The sequence below is a fragment of the Phodopus roborovskii genome, unplaced genomic scaffold, assembly GCF_943737965.1.
Source record: "Phodopus roborovskii unplaced genomic scaffold, PHOROB, whole genome shotgun sequence".
Lineage (NCBI taxonomy): Eukaryota > Metazoa > Chordata > Mammalia > Rodentia > Cricetidae > Phodopus > Phodopus roborovskii.
The window spans coordinates 17,563,765-17,586,758 of NW_026125391.1; the positions used below are offsets into that span (position 1 = coordinate 17,563,765).

General features: G+C 38.4%; 1 protein-coding gene across 1 annotated transcript in view; it reads right to left on the bottom strand.

The window, feature by feature from the left end:
- Slc8a1 (solute carrier family 8 member A1) overlaps positions 1-22,994 on the bottom strand; it is a 262,575-nt gene that overhangs the window by 218,834 nt on the left and 20,747 nt on the right. The window lies entirely within an intron of this gene.

Below are 22,994 nucleotides of genomic sequence, written 5' to 3' on the forward strand. Positions count from 1 at the left end.
TGGCTTGACTGTCCAACAGGACACATGTCACCAAGCTTCAGTCCCTTCATTCATAAAACAAAAACTAATCACAACATGTGTCTTGCAAGATTCTAATGAGAGCTAATGAGGCAGTGTAGGTAAGGCACAATGTACGTTCATGCACATTGGCACACTAACTCTTGCTGTTATTCTCAGATTTTACTTATTCAGAAAGAGAGAGAGAGAGAGAATGAGAAAGAGAGAGAGAGAGAACAAAAGAACACAAGTTTTCCTATGGTTGGAGGTTGTACAGTGCTGATCGTGTATGCAGGAAGCAGTTTCTATCACAGGCAGATTCTTAGCCTGTAGCATCACTGGCTCTCCCATTGTTTTAGTAGGGGTCCTGGCTACAGACTACACTATTTCACACTGGAACCAGGTCCCATCCATGTCTCCAGGGCCAGGCATTTAGAACAAAATATAGGGCTACTTTTACATATAAAATCGGGAGGATATATACTATGCATTCCTTAAAGTTAAAGCACTGTTTATCTCCATGAGAACAAATGAAATGCCTTTCTGAGGCCTGACTTTGAATGTTTAAAAGTTTACAAAGAAAAAGAAGAAGAAGAAAATTATGATAAGCACCTCTTTTTACAGGAAAGATTTCTACTTGCTACTAGAAATTGAGATGTACAATAATTGTCTTCAACTCTAGACTCCCATCGACAAATCTAAACAGAAAAGAATAACCCTACAAATGGTAAGCTGATGCCATAGCTATATATGGTCACAGAAGGCCTGAGAGGGGAGAAACAAAAAGGGAGAAAAGAAAACCCCAGATGATGTGTCTCATAATTTGTGTGTATGTTCTACTGTGGGGATCTTGGCAAAAATTTACAAGGAAGAATCATTAATCAGCTTCACTCTGGTGCCTGTAACACTTTCCATTGCAAGAAACCCCAAATGCCTCTCCCTTTGGGAAACCTCTCTGTTTGTCATATTGAAGGTTTTTCTCCACAGAAAGCCCAGCTAGGCAAACATCAAAGACAGCTGGATTCCATATTCTGTGGGCTCTCCATCTCACTTGTGACTCACTCACACCAAGAGCCTCCTCTCCCTTTCCCCCTGTGTCCTACCTCTTCTGGCTTTCTGGCTAGAAGGCCTCTTTCTGGAAAGTGCTGGAGCATATTTAACAGCTATTGTTCTGCCTGCATTTTTCACCCACAGTAAGTCTTGGATACTTCCTCCCTGCAGTTAATACACCATTGTTTGTAGGATGAGATTTTCTTGCTTCCTTCATTTCCCCAGTGTGACAATGGAAAGTCATTATCTCTGGTTTTGATCTTAACATAGGAAGGGAGAGTAAATTGCCTCATCTAATAGTGAATGGAAGGAAAATCCCCTGTGGTTTGTGGAGAGAGGTGTTGAGGGAATGCAAAGGAAAAAAAAAAAAAAAAAGAAATAAGGAAGCCTTACAAAATACCAATGGCAGCCTCATGGGGCACATTTATCTGGCCTTCTCGGGGGTAAAAAGTCAAATAGTATCACCAACTATAAGTTGAACAAGGCACTACTGAAGTGCCAAACTATTTGTTACCATTGACACTAATGATTTTTTTTTTTACTTTTTGTACAGTTGTTATCAACAGTGAGCTTATGGAAAGGTAAGTGCTCATTGCGCCATGATTCTGTCTCAGCAAATATGATACCATTTCTTTACTGTGTACACTCACCAATTTACCATGGATGATTTATAGGTATCAGGTCTTCTGCACTAGCCAATCTAACAAAAACAAGGCCCTGCAAAAGCAGGTCACCACTTGTGTAGAGAGCTCTCATATTCAAAATCTACAGCCTATAACTCAATGTCAATCTGAATAATGCCATAAATAACTAATAATACACCATAGCATCATAGTCACCCTGTCTTTTCCCTCCCTCAAAGTGACCCCAAGACAAATTTGCAGTTGGGAGAAGGGACCCAAGTCTCTTCAATGTTTACTTAACTAGAAAAACAATAGTAATGTGTTTTACTAATATCACCTTTATTGTCCAACAAGTCAAGGGAAAATGTGTTAATTTACTCAGCTTACAGAGAAGGAAAAAGAAGGCTAACAAAACAAGAGTAATTTAATCAAAACTGCGCAAGATCTAGAACCCAGGATTCCAATTTTTCCTGCCCGCTGATAAAGGAAGACTACATAAACAAAGAAAACAACAGAAAATATCTGTAGACAGATGGCTTGAAGATATAGACTGCATTGGTATGTTTCAGCACTCTCCATTCTCCCATCCTTCCCTGCATGTCTCCTGACAACTAACAATGATCCTCTCACTTAGAATCAGGCATTTTCCAAATGAGAGTACATCAGATGAACTGAAAACTAGCTTGGCAGAGCAAATAAATTCTTGTATCTTGCCCCAAGAGATTTCAGAGAAACACATTAGTCTGCCTTCCTCCACAGTGAGAAACACAGAGCAAAGTGAATTCATTTCCCACATTTGGGGCATCCACTGGTTTAATAGAGATTCCAGACAAATATCTAATAAGTTAAGGAACTGAAAGTGACCATTACAGATAAGCATCATACAGACAAGAAGAGTGGTACTGTTGGCTCAAGTATACAGGTAAAATTTAATGTGTATGTAAAAGTTGGATATAGAAAAGGACTAAGGGTATATGGGTGTGCATCCACATATATGCATGTATGTATTGTGTGTAACTTTGACATTAGGGGGATGAACAATCAGAGACACATCATAAGAGCATCAAGCTGGCCATGGTTAGGCTTGTAAAAAGAACTGGGCAGTTAAAGCATACAAAACATAGGCTTGCTAGTGATTTGGTGAACCAAGATGAAATGAGAGAAAATAAGGGGAATAAACTTTCCCCACCTGGCTTGACTGACATGTGTATAAGCGCTTGTCAATATAATAGGTACAACTATTCAGTGTAGTGCTATTAGCCAGAGATGAAATTTGTTCAAGGAGATATTGCTTCAGAAGTGAAGCCATAAAAATACTGATAGCAGCTTCTTCTTCTTTCTCTTCCTCCTCCTCTTCCTCTTCCCCTTTCCTCTTCTTCCCATCTTTATCTTACTGTGGATATTTTCATCTTTCTTATCTACCAGACCTACTTTCGTGAAGATAAGAGGAAAACAGAACTCATTCCAGAGCAATAAATCTTCCAAGGAGCACACTCTACCTCTCTGGCTGCTTGATAATGAATCTAATCAGTTGGGAGAGCAGCCCTGTCATTACGGATTAATCACCCAAGCTTCTGTTTTGGTAAGTTAATTGATGCTGTTCTTGCAGCTGGTGATGATCACAAGGTACATTTGATATTGTAAAGAAATTTAGAGATAGAGGGAATGCTCAGTCAGTTAACCAAGAGCCCTAACACACAGCAAAACTAAAAACTCAGAAAGCCTACGGGAGCTACGGAACTGGACATACTTAGGTGTCAGCACTTGGCCTGAAATTTATTCCAGGTAGAATTGACTCAAAATATTGAAGCCTCCATCTTCCTGTTGGTTGGTTTTAACTTTCAATTCCACTAAGGAATTGACTAATAGATCGATTTTAAAAATACTTTGTGGTCATGAGCTTTTGTTTTAAGAGGAATATCTTGTGAATAATGTTTAAACAATCTTCGAAAACCTATGCAAGTTCCCAAGAGATGTGGAAGCTGCTGACTGATAGATCAGTTTAATTAACACACTTCATATCTAGACAGCTTCCGTTATGCCACAAGCTTTAACTAAGAGTTATCATTCCAGATATTGAAAAAATCTATTAAAATTACCAGGCTAAACTGAATGTGAAACACAAATCCATACTATAGTGTTTTACTATTAGGAAAGATCTACAATTTTGATGGCATATTTCAAATCTGGTTTATGTAACTTATTGCAACTCACTAGCAGTCTTGGGCAACAAAATTGCATCACAAGGTCTAAACTAGGTATCATGCAGAAAGTACATGTATTATTCTTACCTTTGTTAATGCTTTGTAGTTTATAAGTCACCCTTTGCTGTTCCATTTCAATAGAAACAACAACAAAAAGACATAAGACAACCTTTCTGTACTCATTTTCTGTACAAGCAAACTGAAACTGGGTGAGGTCACAGGCCTGGCCCCAGGAGTTAGACTCAACTGCAGCCTAAGGATGCCAGGTACTTGTACCCGCAGTCTACTCACACAGCAGCCTTGAATAGGGAGAAATGGGTCTTAAGAAACACCATGCAGTGTTCCATGAGTCATAGATCATTACATCATTCATCATTACATATATACATCATATATCATTCATGTATGGTGAATTTTTTCCTGTCTATCTCCAAAGTCCTCATGAGAAACTTCCACAAGGAAAAAGAAAAACTTACCCAAGGTCACAGCATAGATACAGAAAGTTATGGAAGTTTCATTGTAGTCATCACTGATTACACAGCAGAAGCAATCTGTACCAGCTATACTTGTTGCACACTTTGTCATTTCAAAATGTACATTTAAAAAGTTACTAATGGCAAGTGATGAGTATCTTAATAATTTTATCACTATACTCACTATGAGTTCAGTACTTATAGGCAATAAGATTTCCTAAGTAATAAGGATCTCAATAGGCATTGTGCAACCTTAAAAATAAAGGAGCTACTTACTGACCTGGCTACAGCTCGATCTGGCCTCTCTGCTATTATAAAATGAGGGTTACCAGGCGTCCTACTTCTTTGGGGAATGTGCTACTTTTGTACAAATCACCCTGCATGCTGGACCCAAAGTAGGGCAGTGACAATGTCTCTTTTTCTGTAATATGACAGATTCAGCTTTGACTTGTAGAGTTTCTGTGCTTGTCCAATGTCTGAGTTTGAAGTTTTTCTCAGAATGAAAAATCTCAGAACCCATTAATTTCCATGAACCTTTTCTTTTTCCTAAAGTACAGTGTGACCACAGAGAAAAATAAATGTCTATCTATCCAGTAGGCTGGCCAAGTCCTAAGAGTTTCATATCCTTATCTACATCATTGATTGGTTGCTACAAACATCAGAATAGGCTTTGGCTGAACCCTTGGTTAATATCAGTGCTGCATGGAATGATTTACTGCCTGACATGTGCAAATGCCACTTCTTATGGGGAAGCCTTCCGTAGTCCTCCACATCCTCTAACTCTGCCTCTACCCCTGGCTGAAGTAACTTTTTTATTTGTTTGTCTTCCTATAAAATTCTCTTTGTACTTTTCTTCATTCAGCCACCTAGCTCCTTAAGACACATCAAAAGGACAAATTTCAATGTGTTCTCCCCTTTGTGCCTGTCTTCATGTATATGAATCCCTCATGATTCTGGAAGACATCTCTCCCTTTTCAACTGGCAAAATTCTATTTGACTTAAAACAATTTGGGTCAAGTGTCTTTTAACTGACCACATTCTTGCTTCTGTGTTGTCAGTATTGTATGTTAGGACTTCCACTGATGAGGGTAACCACTTTATAGATCTCTTGTCTTCACTAGACTTAATGCTTGAGGGTATTCTGTCCTAGTATGGTGGGTGGTATGTTTACAATAAGACATGCCAGTAGGTGTCCTGCCAAGGACTCCTTGGATAGGTGCACCAGAAGCTGGTGACCCCAGTGAGTTTGCTCTGAGAAAGTGCATATTTGCTAAAGATAGCTAGGTTTTTCTTTTTCTAAGCATCTTTATAAAGCTTTTGTTGCTATAATTACATGATTTGATTACATAGTATATGAACAAATTGATTCAGAAGGAATCCCCAGAAGAATCTTAAAATCAACTGCCTGACAGATAGAAATGCACAAATACAAAATGACAGTATTCTATAAGGATTCCTGAAGATAGTGTCTGTAAATAATGAAATCTGAACAAGAGAGTGCAATGATTTCCTTTATGACAGACTACAATCCACGTTAAAACATTTAGGAGGCAAATAGGACATACGTAAAAATGTCAAACTTTCAAATGACAAGTTGCTACACGATTTTCATTTTCTGTTTATCTTTTAATATTCTACATGTTTTATTTACAGAACTTGTCTTCTTGCTCTAAAGCAATTGCAGTTAAAAAGAATACCCAACAACACTGTAGGTACTCAGGGTATAATTACCATATCTTTATTTATTTATTTATTTATTCGTTTTACCAAAAATAGGTTACATTTACTACTGTACTCCCACAAAACAACTAAAAGGGAATCCATGGTAAAATTATCACCTTTTATTAAAATTGGGAATTAATTAGCTTAGATATGATTTTAATATTCTAATTCACTTTAGATGATTTCCAGATTTGATAATTTTTCACTTTTTTCTTCCCATCTTTTTAAATAACGAAAAATATGTCTCTATATTTACGTATTAAAATACATTTTTAAAAACATATGAATAGTTAAATCCTATCCTTGTCTCATACAGCCTCGGTGTGAAACCTGACCTTCGTTTTTGTTAAATATCTGGTTGGCAGATAACTGAAAGCTTTTCACCTACTTAACCTTGCCAGAGAACAAATGCAAGGAACATGAATCATGTGTTTCCAATGAGGAGTGTATGTATGTGGTTTTATTTTTGAGACAGGGTTTCACACTGTGACCCACACTGGCTAATAACTCACTTTGTAGCCTATAATTAATTCAATCTAATGACCTTCTATGTATAGACCTTATATGCATAGCTCTGAAAGTACCATGGAGTGACATGTCTGAATTGTGAGTGAATACCACATGACTTCAATTCAAACTGAGTTACTATAAAAAATGGTCCACTATAAAACAAGCAAATACATTCACCATCCCACTGATGAAGTGAGCCACTTGGGAATTACCATAGTCTGCTCTGGTTGTTAGAATGTTAACTTTGGGACACAGTTAGATGTATAAAAGCACTTAAAGTTGAATCTTTAGAAAACATCAAATTATAGGAATGTAACAAACAAAATATGTTTATTTTTCCATAATGGGTTGTGAGTACACACTTTTTAGATGATGATACTTTTTGAGCAACATCTTTTTATTTTTTATTTATTTACTTATTTGCGGCCTGTTGACTAGTGAGGCAGTTTTGGTCTCTTTCATTGGATATTTTCCTGTCCTGAATTCCTTGATTTGTTCAAGACCTTGAATCAAATCAAATGCTAATGCCAAATAACAACATTCTTTCACTGAGCCACAAGGCAAAGAAAACCCTCACACACACTTTTAATAACCAATGTGTACTGAAGAAAAGAGTTAAAATTGTTAGGGGTTTCAAATACACACATTCAGATCAAGAGCATGTTGTCTAAAGCAGTGATTCTCAACCCGTGTGTTATGACACATTTCAGGGGCAGGGTCAAATAACCCTTTCACAGGGGGTCACCTAAGACCATTAGAAAACCCAGATATCTCTATTACATTTCATAACAGTAGCAAAATGACAGCTACAAAGTACCAGCAAAAATAGTTTTATAGTTGGGGTTACCACATGAAGAACTGCATTAAAGGGTCCTAGAGTTAGGAAGGGTGAGAAACACTGCTCTAACACATTAAGAGTAAAATCTGAACTGAGGGGGCATTAGCTTAGTAGTTGCAAGGATATGGCCTTGATCCTTTGCACTGCAAATTTAATTATCTAGTTAATTTGTTTAAAATGAAAATAATATCAGGTAAGAAACCTGTGCAAGCCAGGTACCCACAGAGCAAGAAGGGGCATCTGATCCCCTTGAACTGAAATTAGAAGTGGTTTAAGCCATCATATGGGGATGGAATCCAAACCCAGTACCCTAAGAGAGACAGACATGGTCCTCTGGAGAAGGGGAAAGGGACAAGATCTCCTGAGAAAACTGTGAGCATGGAATGAGGGGAGAGGGAGTTACAGGGAAGAAGAGGGGAGATGAGGGCATGAGGAAGCAGGAAGATTGAGACGTGGCTCTAAGAAAAAGCATTAACTCCAATACTTAGGTAAAATTGTTAGCTCCTGACCTACAGAGCACATATACATAGTACCCACATTGTACAGCACTATAGAGGAGCCTTAGGGATGACTAAAACCAAGCATCATCATTTGTCAGGTGGCAAACTGAATTCAGATAGGCCAAGAGGCTTATTCAGATGATATCATGAAGGGTGACCAAAGGCCACAATCTGAAGAAGATTCCCCATCTCATGTCACTGGTCATATCTCTATCAATATCCTAGTTGCAATGTGCTCTTGTCACTCCATGAAACTGAACTCAGTCCTCATGATCAAGTTCAAGTTCATCTCCTTTCATGCACTCAAATGAAGGCTGCAAAAAATGCTATTGTCTGAAAAGCAAATCTTGGCACCTGAGGACCCTTTATTGTTATAACTTTTTATCACAGTTTCAGAAGAAAGAAGAACACAAGAGGACATTTTTTGTACCCATGATACCTACCTGGGCATTAGTCAGAAGCCATCTCTATCATTTAAGGCCTCTAAGGAAGGTAGAAATGCCTGAGTAAGTTGGAACTCAAGTGGATTCAAGATCATTTGCTAGTAGCATGGACAAAATAAGTAGCAACACATGGTAACATCTGTGCTAATGTCTGGAGATCTACCAATGCTTCTGGTAAAATATCTAAAACCCCACAGCTTTCCAACATTTTGTGAGGTATAGCATTCATGCTTTCTGTGTTGCTACTTGTTCATTAAAAATGAACAAGTATTTCATAGTATTTAAATAAAATAGAGGACAAGAAAAGTGGTAAGTTAGGATGTGGGGATCAAAGCAAAGCTGAAGGCATGAACTCTTACATCATGGGGTTATGACATTAATTCATACTGGGTTCATTTATTCTTATCCTGGTGGATTTTCTTTCTTTGTGTGATAAAAATAAACATTTTATGGTCCTGTTGTGCTTTGTGCTATACCTTGAAGAATGCACATTAAGAAACTGAGTATATTTCCTTGTGGTTATTGCATCTAGCATTATACTGTAGTAAAATTTCACAAATAAAATTTGTAAGATGATTTATGGGATCAAGACAGGGATTGCTATGCACCAAATGTTTATCTGGTCTCTTTTAGCTCAATGTGTTTTCAGTGTATTACAGCAATCTGTGCAGACATTTGTAGTAAAAGATTAGTATATTCTTATTTCCATTGTGGAATCTTCATTCTGAGAACAGTATTAAATTTACCAAAATCCTCCAAAATTCCACATGAATGTATATGAGGATGCTCCCTGAGAGAAAAAATAATAATTAGGATCATTACTGAATGAGGTAAAGGGAGAGAGATGTGCAATGTTTCCCCTGTGTTCCTTGATTAGCTTCTTGGCAACAATTATATATCACAGTAGAGAAAAACCTAATTGATGTAATAGGATTTGTGTCACCAAAGAACATATGAAATGCAAATTGGCTAAACTAGTGATATGTACATCCAAACAGACAGAATATTTCTCTTTTGTACCTGAGTTTATCACTCATATCATGAGGATGAGGCACTGTAATTACCTCAACAGAAGCCCTGAACATATGACCAGGGCAACTTAAACCACTAGTGTTACACGAGCAGGTACTTAATTCTTAGATTCTATGTGGTAATGACAAAGAGAGTTTGAGTTACTGCAATTTGTAGTATGTTCTGGCATTTAATTAATAAGGGCCAAGAATTCTGATAAATACCATACAAAGTCAGGATAGCTACACAAAACCTAACCTCTGCTTTAAAAGCAGGACAGCTAATGCCATGGTAATATGCTGTGCTAACAGCTAGTTCCTAGTACCCATGTTTCAGTGAATATGTTTCAGCCTACTAACCTAGGGAGATATTGGTGTTCTAATGTAGATTCCTAGGGGTACTAAGATGTATTTTATTTTCAAAATGGTGCCAAACATTGTGGGGCTGCCTTTAATTCCTTCATTTGGGAAGGAGAAGCAGGCAGATCTCTGTGAGTCTGAGGCCTGGTCTACATAGGCAGTTCCTTGGCATGACCCTGTCTGAAATACATAACTGCAAAACAAAGAAACAACAAAATCAAAATGTATACACTATTTGTGTGCTTTGTGACTTTCCTGAAGTAGAATTAGTTGTCAAAGAGAAACTTAAATTTCATTTTATCAAGTTTCTGCTAAACTCTTTGGTAAGATTACTGTACAAAACATATTTTGGATATTCACTATTAGCTGATTCCTAGGGGGGGTGCGGGTGGAGCTTATGTTCCCATTTCTGCTGCCTTCCGCTTTAGGAGGTTGTGAATGCTTTTCTTGCTCCCTTGTCAAACATGTATGGAGTGCCTGTTGCCTTAGTAACTAACTTAGTACAACATATTTTTTCCCTCCTTCTTTTAATAAATTAGTTTCCATTCCTGCCAAGAAGGAACATATTAATCTACTCATTATGCTAGCAGAGGGACGTTGAAGGCCACAGAAATTGTCATTTATGCAAAAACTCCCAGAAAGCCAATTGTTAGTATCTGTGTGCCAAGAATTCTCCTTGAGTCTTCGAGAGCAAGCATGTCCAATACCCTGCAGTGGAGGAGGTAGGTGCTGCCTTGTTTCCTAGTAGAGCATGTCTCCCTAAACCAAGCAATTGTAATGCATCTAGATTTAAAAGACCTGTGATGATGAGAAAACAGTCACTAACTAGACAATGTCCTTAAATATGAAAGTTCACACCAGTGTTCTGGTTCCCGAGGGTAGGAAAAACAAACAAACAAACAAACACAATCAAGACTACCATCAAAACAAAAAGAAACTTCCAGATATACCTAATAGAAGCAGAAAAATTTTCTTGAAAAAACTGAAACAAATTTTACTTCTTCCCAAAGCAGTAAATACTGCTTAAGGCTTCTGGCTGGTTAATTATTATTTTTTCTAATATTAAGTAAAATAGAACAGATCTGACCTAGCTTGCCTTTCAAAACAAAGATTACCTAAAAATATATTTATCTACAACTGTGTACAGACGTGTCTGGGATAATCATGTGTGCTTCCACTCATTTTCTGACATTCCTAGCTGGAATGGACAGGTTCTTCCTGGTGTCTCAGGACAAATTCACTGGCAGCTCTGCTTGTAGTATCTAGTCCTTAGTGAGAAATGGCCATCAGACAGTCAGGGCATTTGAGTAAGAGGGAAAATGCTCACAGCTTGATTTCAAGCTTCCATTATGACATTTACTGTCCTTAACACAAGAGGGCACTGGATAAGGTGGGGTGGTGGTGGCCCTGGGGGATTAATACCAGGACTATGGGAATTTCAATTTTCAGAAGTGTTGGATTATTAATGCGATGGCAACTCAAAATTAAGACATGAGGAAACGGTAATTAGGAATGTGTAGGTAAAGATGCCCTTATCTAGTAACCTCACAAACATCGGCACCTCAACACAAGAATGATTTACTATATATAAGAATATATGAGAGGGAGACCTATTCGTTCTTACTAGGGGAGTTCATGGGAAATGAGCACACATGAACGTTAAACAACCCTAGTACCAGCCCAATGACATTGTTCTATAAATTCAGCATGTTTCCTATTATTTTGTACTATGAACAAAGACTCAGCTGTACATTTCCTCTTAATTTCATGGAATTAGGCAGGAAAGGTTAAAGGGAAGAAAGGCAATGCTTCCTGAATCCTTGGACATTTTTTTTTTTTTTTTTTTTTTTTTTTTTTTTGCTAAAAACACTCTTGAAAGAATTCATCTCTGTTAGAGTAAAAGGAACATTAAACACTGTTTTAAAAATCGATGGTCTCTACAGAAGCATGAGAAATATGCATCTGGCAACAAATAAAGCATTCAATTCACTAAACATGACCCGTTTTCCCCTGTGTATCCATTGTCCATAAAGAATATTTTTGTTAATTAGGCAGCTGCTAAATCAGGTACAGTTAGGTGTTGAAACACTCTACTATTAATGTCTCAACTTCGATGAATTTACACATGGTTTACAAAACACTTATGTTACAGACTCAATTGTGTTGCCAATAATGATGATGATAATGATAATAATAAACAATATTGCTATTATATTCTAGCAACCCAAAGCAAATTTCAGATCATTAGACGACAATTACAGAAATTCGAGCAGGGTCAATTAAAAAACAAGACACCTTCAAAGCACAACACGGGAAGACATACCTCTTCAGTGTTCTATACAGTCTACAAAAATAAATAAAAATAAATAAATAAATAAAATGGTACTCAATGAAAAAAATAAATCACAATGTTAAATATCTTCATTAACATGCTAGAGAACCTGATTTGTTCATTAAAGAGATGATCAGGCTGTGGTGTAAGAAGAACTATTGTCTTTGTTATTCAGTATGCTACTAACAACCACAAACTCTAACAATGAAATAAAACACAAGAAGAAAGGAGAAATTAAGTAGAGGAGAAAAGCCATGTACACAGGTTTATTAAGGACTGTTATTCCAGTGATGGAAACTAGACTCAGGAGGTTCATTCTCTGTACTGTCCATGGAGACTGACTTAATAGGCTGGTGTTAGGGAATGCATGCTTTCCAAGTCTGTGTAAGATTTGCCAGTTCTAAGCAGAAAAAACAGGGCTCAAACCTGTAAAGTCTGCAGCCCTAGGAAAGCAATGTGTTTTGAACTGGAAAACATAGTAGTAAGAATATTCCAGTACACCATGTAGGAACTGGATCAGCAAATCCTAGAGAAGAACAGAAACATTATAATTTTACAAATAAATAAATGAATAAAACAGATAAAGTGATTTTAAAGTATTTTCTGTCACACGGGAGATATCAAAAATATTTTTAATTCTCCTTTCCAGCTTTTTGTCTTTTATTTAATATGTATGAGTGGCAAAAGTTAGTGGCACATATAGGCTGTGGGCTCACACACCTATTAATGGCATATACAGACCTGAGCTCACACACACATTAGTGGTCTAGCTTGTAGTCCTTAGAACAGTTTTCACAGTGGATAAAAATGGGTGTGGTGAACAATGAGAGCCAGGATCAGTTCCAACAAGAGTAAATGATGCTGTCTTATTCTGTTGTTTAAAGACACTTGTAACCTAGTTTTCTCCCATTTACAATAAGGATTACGGGTGAGAGCTACCTGCTAAACCTTCACTGGTGGAAAAAAGTGAATGCCAGACCAATCATGAGCACAGGCACCCTGCATGAAGGGAAGGTTTTCGTGCCATCTTTATAATATGTCTGGATGCATGTGCTGAGCCTGCCTACCCAGACCACTCTTCTCAACACATTTATTCATTTATGTATAACTGCTAAAACCAGATGAGGATTGGTGATCCTGTCCTTGAGGACAGTGGGGCAGCATGTTCAGATATGGAAAATGGGCTCACTAGAAGGGCCACTCTGTGCAGCACCAAAGCCTAGAGGTCAAAATAAAACATCCCTCTTCTCCTCTGGGAATCACCAGAATTTCCACAGATTTCTGTGACTGGTGCAAACCACCCACAGCACTTTCGACTTTCGTCAAGTGGGACAGAGTGCTCCGGCTCCAGACATGACACTGGATTTATCATGGTTGGGTAGCTGTTGCCTTATGGAGAATGGGCCCGTGGGACCATGGAACATCACACTCACACACTAAACACTGAGCCAACGGATGCTTCAACTGCCAAGAAAGTAACAGAATGGAGAGACCCTCTGTGCATTTGACAATGGTGCCAGCTTGGCAAAACAATGCTTTTTTTTTTTTTTTTTTTTTTTTTTTGAACAGCAATCACTGAAAGAAAATAATGTAGCCCAGTCTGCAGTCTTTTAGTTCCCGTTCAGTGCAGGGCTGGGTCATGGCTCAAGGACAGCATAGTGTGCCGTGTTAACCTGGTTTAGTCTTCAACTATTTGCTCACCTCTTCTACCTGATCTGGCCACTTTTAGAAATCTCCCAGCCTTACCAGCACTGTTGATCTGTTGAGCCATGTTACTAACGAACACATCCTACCTTGACCCATCAAGACTGCTTATTCAGGTGTACTGAGGCCAAGCCATGTGCAGTTCAGACAGAAAGGTTTTAATGAAGTATGAGTCTGAGGAGGAAAGAGATTAGGGAAGACAGGTGAGTAAAGGACATGGAGCTCTGGCTCCAACAGACAAGCAAAATAGAGCAATCTTCAGAAGCAGGCTGAGCGACAAACAGGGAGGGAGATCGAGGATGGGAGAGAAAGGGGTAAGCACCCTTGTGACAAGCATTTCAAGACAGTTAGCCCCCAAGTATATCAAGAGATGTGTCAGTGAGAAAGATGTCCCTAATCACAAAGGAAAGGCATCCCTTTCCACAACGTGGGACCTACGAGGGCAGGAGAGGTTGCCTGATGTTCTGGTTCTGCTTTTGTGGCAGTAGTAGGCTCCAGAAGCCCAGCGAGACAGAATTAGAGCAGGTGGAGAAGTGACTGAGGAAAAGGGAGTGACAGGAGACAGCAGAAACAAATGATCTAAATCTTAAGAGAGAACTAGGCTCTGTTAGAGGCTGGGTCCTTTGGGAAGGGGTCCATTTGGGCCCTTCTGGCTGTTCTGGATATCAGCAGCAGATATATGTGAGGATTTCTTTTTATGTATCAGATGTATTACAGGGGTACAGTAAAAAAAATGGTCTACAGAACTGTTCCATTATTAGGGAGGCTTTTTATTGTAGGTAAAAGAGAGAAAATATCCAAAGGCATCTGGAAGAGTCCTAAGGGGGGAACCTCGCCATTATAAAGGCAACAAATGGGTATGGAGGAGGAAGTAAGCCTGAGGAGGCGAATGTGAACTTTGAAATGTATAAGAAGTACTTGAGAGTAGGGACTGAGGGAGCTAGGAGGCTAGCCTGGGCTTTGATAGACAATCACAGGTATTCCTATGTCCCTTCTGCTAGAGGTAAGGGCAATGATTCCTTCTGGCAGATGGGAACTGTTTTCACAAGTTCCTGAGAAATTCTGGTTTCTATCTAGCATCCAGAAATTCCCCTATGGTTCAGCTTGAGCTCATTTCTGGATACATGGACTTCCTGAGACCTAAAAGTTCTTCTTCATCGTCTTGTTCACTTCTCCTCGATGACCTGGACTCTCACTTGGCTGGCTTTTAGAAAGATCTCCCAGAATCATCAATGTTGTTGATTTTTGAGCTTTGTTTCCAACAAACACATCCTATCTTGACCCATTTCCAACCGAGTATCCTCTTAGCTCCTGGCTACTATGGGAACATCAGTTTTTCTACTACATGCTATTAAAATTTTAAACATCTTAAAAGTCACATAGTAGTCAAGTTCACCCTAAAAGTAGAAACAATAGATGTACATATGAAGGTAAATAACATCTACTATACCACCAAAGGTTAGCTACTGTTCCCACAACTCCCAAATGCTGTCTTTATGTGCAATTTTTTTCCCTGCTTTTCAGAACTCAATCACAGGACAATTAACATTATAAAATATTTTATTCTCACTAAAATATATAAACATCTTCACTGACAACTGGCAATTATTTATTTATAACATTTTGAATGACTGGGTAGAATTTTTTTTTAACTTCTTTATATACCTACACATTCATAAATATTTAGCCATCCTAAGTATTTTGCTTATATAAGTTATGCAAGAACAATCTTTGTAGCTGTTTCTCAACTTCTATTTCCCCATCGTGATTGATAAATGACACATCTCCCTAGGCCTAGGAAGAAGCAACAGATTGGGATGTTTGCAAAAATCTGTCCAATCTGTCGATGTGGCTCATAAGAAACAGGCTAATATGCATTACCGCCATATTCACATGCTCCAAAAGCAAGAGCCACTGTAGTTCATTATTGTGGTGCTTTGAGAAGAAACAGGCCTCCATAGACTTATAAATATGAATCTGGGGTCAACAGGGAGTGGCATTTTTTGAAAGGGATTAGGAGGTATGGCCTTGTTAGAGGATGTATGTCATAGAGGTGAGCTTTGAGATTTCAAAAGCTCAAGAGTGTCTCACTCTTCCAGCTGCCTTAAGATCCAGATTTATAACTCTCAGCTCCTTCTCCAGCTTCATGTGTAATGCAGTCTGCCACACTTCTTGTCATGATGATAATGGGCTAAGCCTCTGAACTGTAAGCAAGCCCCAGTTAAATGCTTTCCTTTTATAAGAGTTGTCATAGCCACGGCATCTCTTCACAGCAATAGACCACTGACAAAGACAACTACAGCATTAAAACAGATGTCTGGAAGGTGTTTCTAAAACTAGGTCTTAAAAATGAATTAAGGGTAGGGAGGTACCAATAGTCTAGGGCCCAGAGAAAAGGGGCATCCTTGGGTGACTCCTCAGTTTGGAGTAGTTGTCATTTTGAAACTCCAACTCTATTTGCTAACGTTTCTACAGATGAAGGAAGGAAGGTAACAGGGAAATCTGCTCAGGTGTCTTCTAAGTGCCTTTTTCTGGTTGAGAGCAGATCTATAGAAATGAAGAAAGAGTTTCTTCAGTGTCCCAGCTTAGAACACAGCTCCTGCAAGGCAAGCTGTGGTTAAGAAGATGCCCTGGGAAAATAAATGAACATGAGGTTGCTCTGACAAGCCTTTCTGCAGTTCTCACTTCCCCTTCTGCTCAGACCCAACACTAGGATGAGAGCATTTGAGAGATATCAGCAGAAACATATGCTAGGTAAGTTGTGGCCACTAGAACCTTACCCCATGTCGGAGCCACCTTAGAGTGACTTTTTTTTCCGGAGCCCTTCAGAAGATGTCAGCTGAAGGGGTTTGATGTAGATATAGAATGGCCGAGTCCCTAGAGATCTGATCCAAAAAAATATTTTCTTTTTAAGAAACTGATTTTTATTTTGACTCTCACCATCTGAAAAACTATCTAACTCCTCCCTGGGGATCTTATATTGTGTTTCCAAAATTGCTATGCTGTGGGAAACATTAATATCAAGTAAATACTCTCCCTCTCTTAAAAGTCAGGGACATTTGGGGTGAGGGCTCTAACTGATGAAAAATTAGGACGTACCATTGAAACTGGCATAAGGAACACTGCCTTCCCTCTCTTCCCAAAACTCCTCAGCTGGTTAATAATTTGGGTAGGACATTGCACTGAGTCATATTTAACAAATAGCTCCTGTTAAGAACAAGGTCGAAAGCTGAAGGCAGATCCTAGAAATAAAAGACGAGGGTGGATAATTTGAGAAAGCAGCATAAGTAGGAAATAAAAAATAAAAAGGAGTGTATGTGTTAGACTGGACTGAGGATTTCACAGAGGTGACTTGAAGTCCTTGTAAGATGACAAAAAACCATGTCAAGTCAAAGCTGTACATCCACTAGATTATTCCTTTGCAATGTTTTGTTTGATTTTGGCCTAAGAAGAAGCAATCTGTAAAGCTTCCATGGATCAGATGGAAAGGAAAGGGGAGGAGGAGAGACCAGCAGAGAGGAAGGAAATGAGAGGGTGTCCCTGCAGACAAGCTGGGTTGACTGAACTGCCTCCCTAGGAGTGAGAATGCAGTGGGAGGGAAGAGCCTGGAGAGGTGGGGGCAGGGGCAGGCTCCTGTCAGGGACCAATCTGGGTGGTGATGTCAGAAAGAGAGCATCTGCCTTCAAAGGACTCCGTGTGCCAACTGGCATAGGTGGCCCGGTTCTGAGTGCCAATTCTCTCTGTAGCAAGGAGAGGCAGGAAATGGGCAGGGAGCACTAAACTCAGTGGGGAATTCTCTTTTGAAGGACATGGCAGAGAGAGTGAGGTGGTCTTGGTGGTTCATGGCCAGGGAGACAGCCATGCCTAGTGTTTGCACAGTGTTTTCCAGTTTACAAAACAGAGTCCATCACCTTACAGCAATGATCTGAGAGCTGAGTATTAGTGACATAGCTGACCCTGCTGCCTAATGAGAAAAGTGTCATCCAGGATGAGAGGTACACCTGATGGCTAACCTTTTATGGCACTTTCTACTACTACTTGTGAGCTAACCTTTTATGGCTCTAATGTCCTTTCTACTACTACTTGTGAGCTGCTTCTCTGGGGGTATGACTGCACTTCCCACCCCACGGTTTCCTTTTAAAATGCCATGTATTTTCTGCATCTTATTCTTAAAGGAAGCTCTATTTGTGTCATCCTTCAAGCATGCTGTAAGTCCTCCTGCCTCTGTGATTTGTTTGTGTTGCCAGAACATCTTTCTCTGCCTGGGCTACTGGAATGTTACACAGGACTTGCAAAGTCTAAACCTCAATGCTTTCTGTCTTTCTCCCACAGTACGTTTTAGTCACGAGCTTTTGTATCACAATATCCATACATTTTTTTCCTCCCAAACTAAATTTAATTTTCTCTGCACTTTGTGTTATGCTAAAACTGTTTTTGCAGAGAGAGGAACATAATTTTGAATGAACTAGTGGAAAACTAACAAAATCCTGTTGAGTTCTTGATATATATTTCTTGAAATGAAAGAAATACTCCTTAGAGACCAAGAAGACTCTATTTACCTTTACTGTAAGAATTTTCCAACTGAATTTGAATGCATACATAATTATATATATATATATATATATATATATATATATATATATATATATAAGTATATATCACATGTTTAATAATAACATTCTAGATCTGTTTTATTATATATATAAAATCACATATAATATATATAATACACACACACGTGTGTGTATATGTGTGTGTGTCTTTGGTTGTGAGACTGTTTAACTCATTAAAATGAGAGAATTTTTTTGAATGTTTATGAGTCATGTTTTTAAATACAGAAGACAGTATCCATTAAAAAACCTATATGAGATTAAGAAATACATGTGCACATTGTCCTATAGCTGAGCTTCCAATTTTAAAGGGACAACTTTAAGCTTCTATTGATTAAAATATAGGTGCTAAGGAATCTCAGATTTCCTTTGATTGTTTTTGTTGTTGTTATGACCCAGATCAATAGCTATGGTTTCTTTAGCTTATGCCTGCTATTTTTTACCATGCCAAAGAAACCTCAGCACCACATCATACTAAAGATCTTATGGTCAGAGTTTTACCCCAAAGGAAAGTGAAGGGCTAGCCTTCGCTATTATCTGAAGCCATCACTCAGATATTCTCACCCTGACTATAGCATCCATCATTCACTCCCCGCTTAACTTGATGCTTAGTAAGTTCTCTTTTTCTCACATGAAAGCTTTTTCTATTATTTACTACCAGAGCAGTGTCGTTAGATTTTCATTAGTGACTTTCTGCTCCAGAACTAAAATTAACAAAATTAAAGCCATGAAGTTCTCCCCTAATTAGGCATTTGTGTCTCCCATAAATGATACTCACAAGTATAAGATGCAGGTTCCATGCACATGGCACATAAAGTAACATCACATTAAACCATTCCGGGACTTGAATTTAGATTTAAATTGAAATTTAATGTTAATCCTTAGTGAGCAGGAAACATCACAAATAAGGTAATCTTAAAGCATCGGGCAATTTGGCATTATTCAGTACAACACACCAAATCCCTTTATTTATAAGGAAACATTTTGCAGAGCGACCATTCTCCCATTAAACCCAAAAATTGATAAGAGAGTAGACTCTTGATTATCCAAACAGGAAATGCTCCTGCTCCCTGTTTAGCACACCAGCATTATAAATAGCCTAGAGAAGATTTTAAGTGTCTCCCTTTGAAAACCCTATCCTCTATTCTGTTTATCCAAGGGGAGAGGAACTGCCATCAACTACCATTTTCTGTATGTAGAAAGGCATCATTGGCCATAGTGGAATCCCTTCCATCTTTGTCTCTACTTTCCCTCCATGAGTAAATACAGTAGAACTCTGACTCTGAAAGAGTTCAGTCACTGATTCTCTCCCTTTTTCAACCTTCTCAGTAATGGAGACCTTTCCCATCTCCCTGTCTTTCTTCATATACTATCAACCTGAAATTCAACACTAGCTTCATAATAATAGTAAGACAATGATTATTGTGTGAGATCCAAATGGTATATGACTTATTCATAGAAAACACTCTGGCATCCCAAACAAATGTATAACTAATAACTAACAGTAATAGCATTGTTTCCAAAGGACAGAGCATGACAACACAGCAATGCAGTAAACATAAACCTCTGACTGCACCATATGTGCTCTGAAGGCAGCAAGCAGAAAGCTTTTGGAGCTCAATATTAGGGGGGATTCTTTTGCCTCACTATTTTAGAAGGCGACTTCCATAAATTCAAGATTATTGTGGATTTGTAGATCCAAGGCCACCAGAAGGGGAATATTAACCTTAGGCTTTGGAGACAAAGTAAATTCATGAATTTTCAAATATTTTCCTACAGTTTTCTTACTAATCAGTCATGTGACAAAAATAAATAAATAAATAAAAGATTTTTCCCTGTACATATTTAATAAGAGATCTCCCCCTCCCTCTGTTTTGGTAAGGTATTTTTCTTCTCACTTGCAAACACTGAGATCATCTGTATATACTACTTAGTATTGTACCTCCTCAGACTCTTTCCTTTTATTGTTGCCTCTAAGATATTTAAGGTTTTGCAATTTCCAAGAACACATTAAAATATATGATTTGTGAACTAGAGGAATGACATAGGGGTACTTACTACCAAGCCTGGTGACCTGAGTTCAATCCCCAGGGCTCATAGGGCAGAGGGACACATAAGATGAAGGAGATAACTAATTTGTTTCACATCCCACCATATATATAAGTGTAATATTTTAAACATGTAATTTTATGCAACAACTCTCACATTTATTAAATTCTATATACTAAGAGTTTGTGCATGTTGAGGAAATAAAACAAAGAAACATTTCAAGAGATCAATGAAAAATGAACCCTCCCTCCATGCCCCATTAGTCCCTCATGGTACTTTATAATGAAAGTTCATTAGGAGACGGAATATGGTGAATCTGAGACAGTGACTCTGATTTACAGTGACATGTCTTATAGTCTCACAATTGTAAGTAGAGCTAGAGCATCTCAGCTGTCTCAAGCTGGCACAGTACCCTGTTTTTGAGCTCAGAAAAAAATCTATAATTAACCAGGTAGCTCATTTTTGAACAGCTAGACAGACTTTCCATAAGAAAAGGCCCCCACTGAAGTTCAAATGAATGCAGAGGAGCCATGTATCACAGCAAATCTTTTGTCATTGCTGTTGAATGTCCAAACAATAGACAAAGACTAACTTTCTCTTTTATTTTTTTTTTCAACACCACAGAAAGCTCGGTCTGTAATGACAATTATCTGTTTGTCAAATACTTGTTTCCAGAAGTGGATTTGTAATCCCAAGAAAATTCTGCAATTTACCCAACCACAAAGCAATCCACACCACTTGCCCCAGCCCCATAGGATGCATCTCATTTCAAATGAGAATTGGAGTCAATGATGTAAATTAAGTGGTCCTCATAAGGCAGATGGAGAAGAGTGCCAGGAGGATGTGCTCTCCAATTCCCTAAAGGAATACTCCAATAATTGGACAGAATGCCAAATTTCAGAGCACGAATGAATCTTGTCCTTGTTACTGAATAGAGAAGATGCAAAGGCAGAACGGGTGGCCTGGAGTTAACACAGGCAACATGTCTACACTTGCTAAAACAATTTCTGCAAGAAAAATGAAAACAAATATGGAGGGCAATGTGGATTAAAGCCAAGGAATGCCATAAATATAGATTTCTGAATAAAAGTCCATGAGTGCTTGCCTATCATTAAATGGTGTGGTTTCAGAGGTTGTGTGACTCATGAATTAACAGTTGTCCCCTTTCCAAGCATACAAATTGGAATTCTTGTGAGATCTCATGCTCCAATGTGCCTTTCAGTTTCCAAGAAAGAAAAGGAAGCTTTGTCATTCTTGTGCACATATGTGTTGGTTTATGGGTAGTTTGTGCATGTTTTCCATGTAGAAAGATCAGAAAAGGATTAATAGTGAGGTCAATCTTCTTGTGTCTTCACTGGCTTCAACAAAATCCAATGTTTGAATTGATGCCAATGAGTGTTTTATTTGCTTCTTATACTGCCTTCTTTCCTAAGTTTCCTCACTCTCTCCTTTGAGTTACTACCTACTCCCTTCTTCCCCATCCTTTACCCTCCCTTCTTACTTTTCTCCTCTCATGTTCTCACTGCCTTTTTTTTCTTCTTTCCATTGTTATTCCATGAAACCCTCTTTAGGAGTAAGACATTTTGCACATCTACAAGTCTTCATTTGACATCCTTTTGAGATTTTCATATATTTCCTTGAAAATGATAACTAGAGTTTTGGAAAACCTCTTAGTTAAACCCTGGAAGACTATTATAGCCTTGATTTAAAGACATTTCTATGATGTTTCCCATCACTGTAACCTCCCTCTGTAACATTGAGCTTTTACCACTGGTAAATAAATACAACTAAAAATGATTTACCTGCTGTCAGTTACCTTCAAAACTTAGACACAAAGTTTAAATATGATGCATTCAGAAATATATTCCCTACTGATAGTCAATACAAAAATAATCAGAAATATTTGTGTTCTTGGAGTAGAGTCTTTTCCTGGATTTAAAGATACTAGGAAGATCCATATAGATCATCCACTGTAGAGGAGGCAGACGGGAACTTTAATTCTCCTAAATGAGTTGTAGAGCTGTAAATGTTCAGCTTTTCCATCACGACAGGTGAGGGGCCAAAATGATAAGGACACAGCCTGTGGTGAGGGCTGAGTGCAGATGGAATGCTGCAAAGCTAGAACGGAATGTCTTCCCAGACTGGCTGATAAAATCGGTATGGTGGAGCCTTAGGGAAGCCAAGGTCTTCCCACACCCACAGCTGAGTGAGTGTTACTAAGGACCCGAGCAAGAAGAAAGCCAGGGAGGTAACCTTCCCAGTTGATGATCTAACTAACCTCAGTTAAGTTAGTTCTTAGGCTATGCATTTTAGGGATCATTTCCCTAAATTCTGGGCACATCACCAGAACATTCTAAGACCCCACACTTCCTACTTGAAATGAACTTTCTGGGTCACCATCTAATTAATCACAAGATAAGGGATAGGGTTTATGTCTCTTTTTACTAAGGTTATAAATTATAAATTAAAAGGGTGATTTGTTAGATTATTATAGCATGTCTCTGAGAGCCATGAGGTAATGAAAATCCCTCCTCATCAGAACACTAAGTTACCCTGACTTGCAGAAATG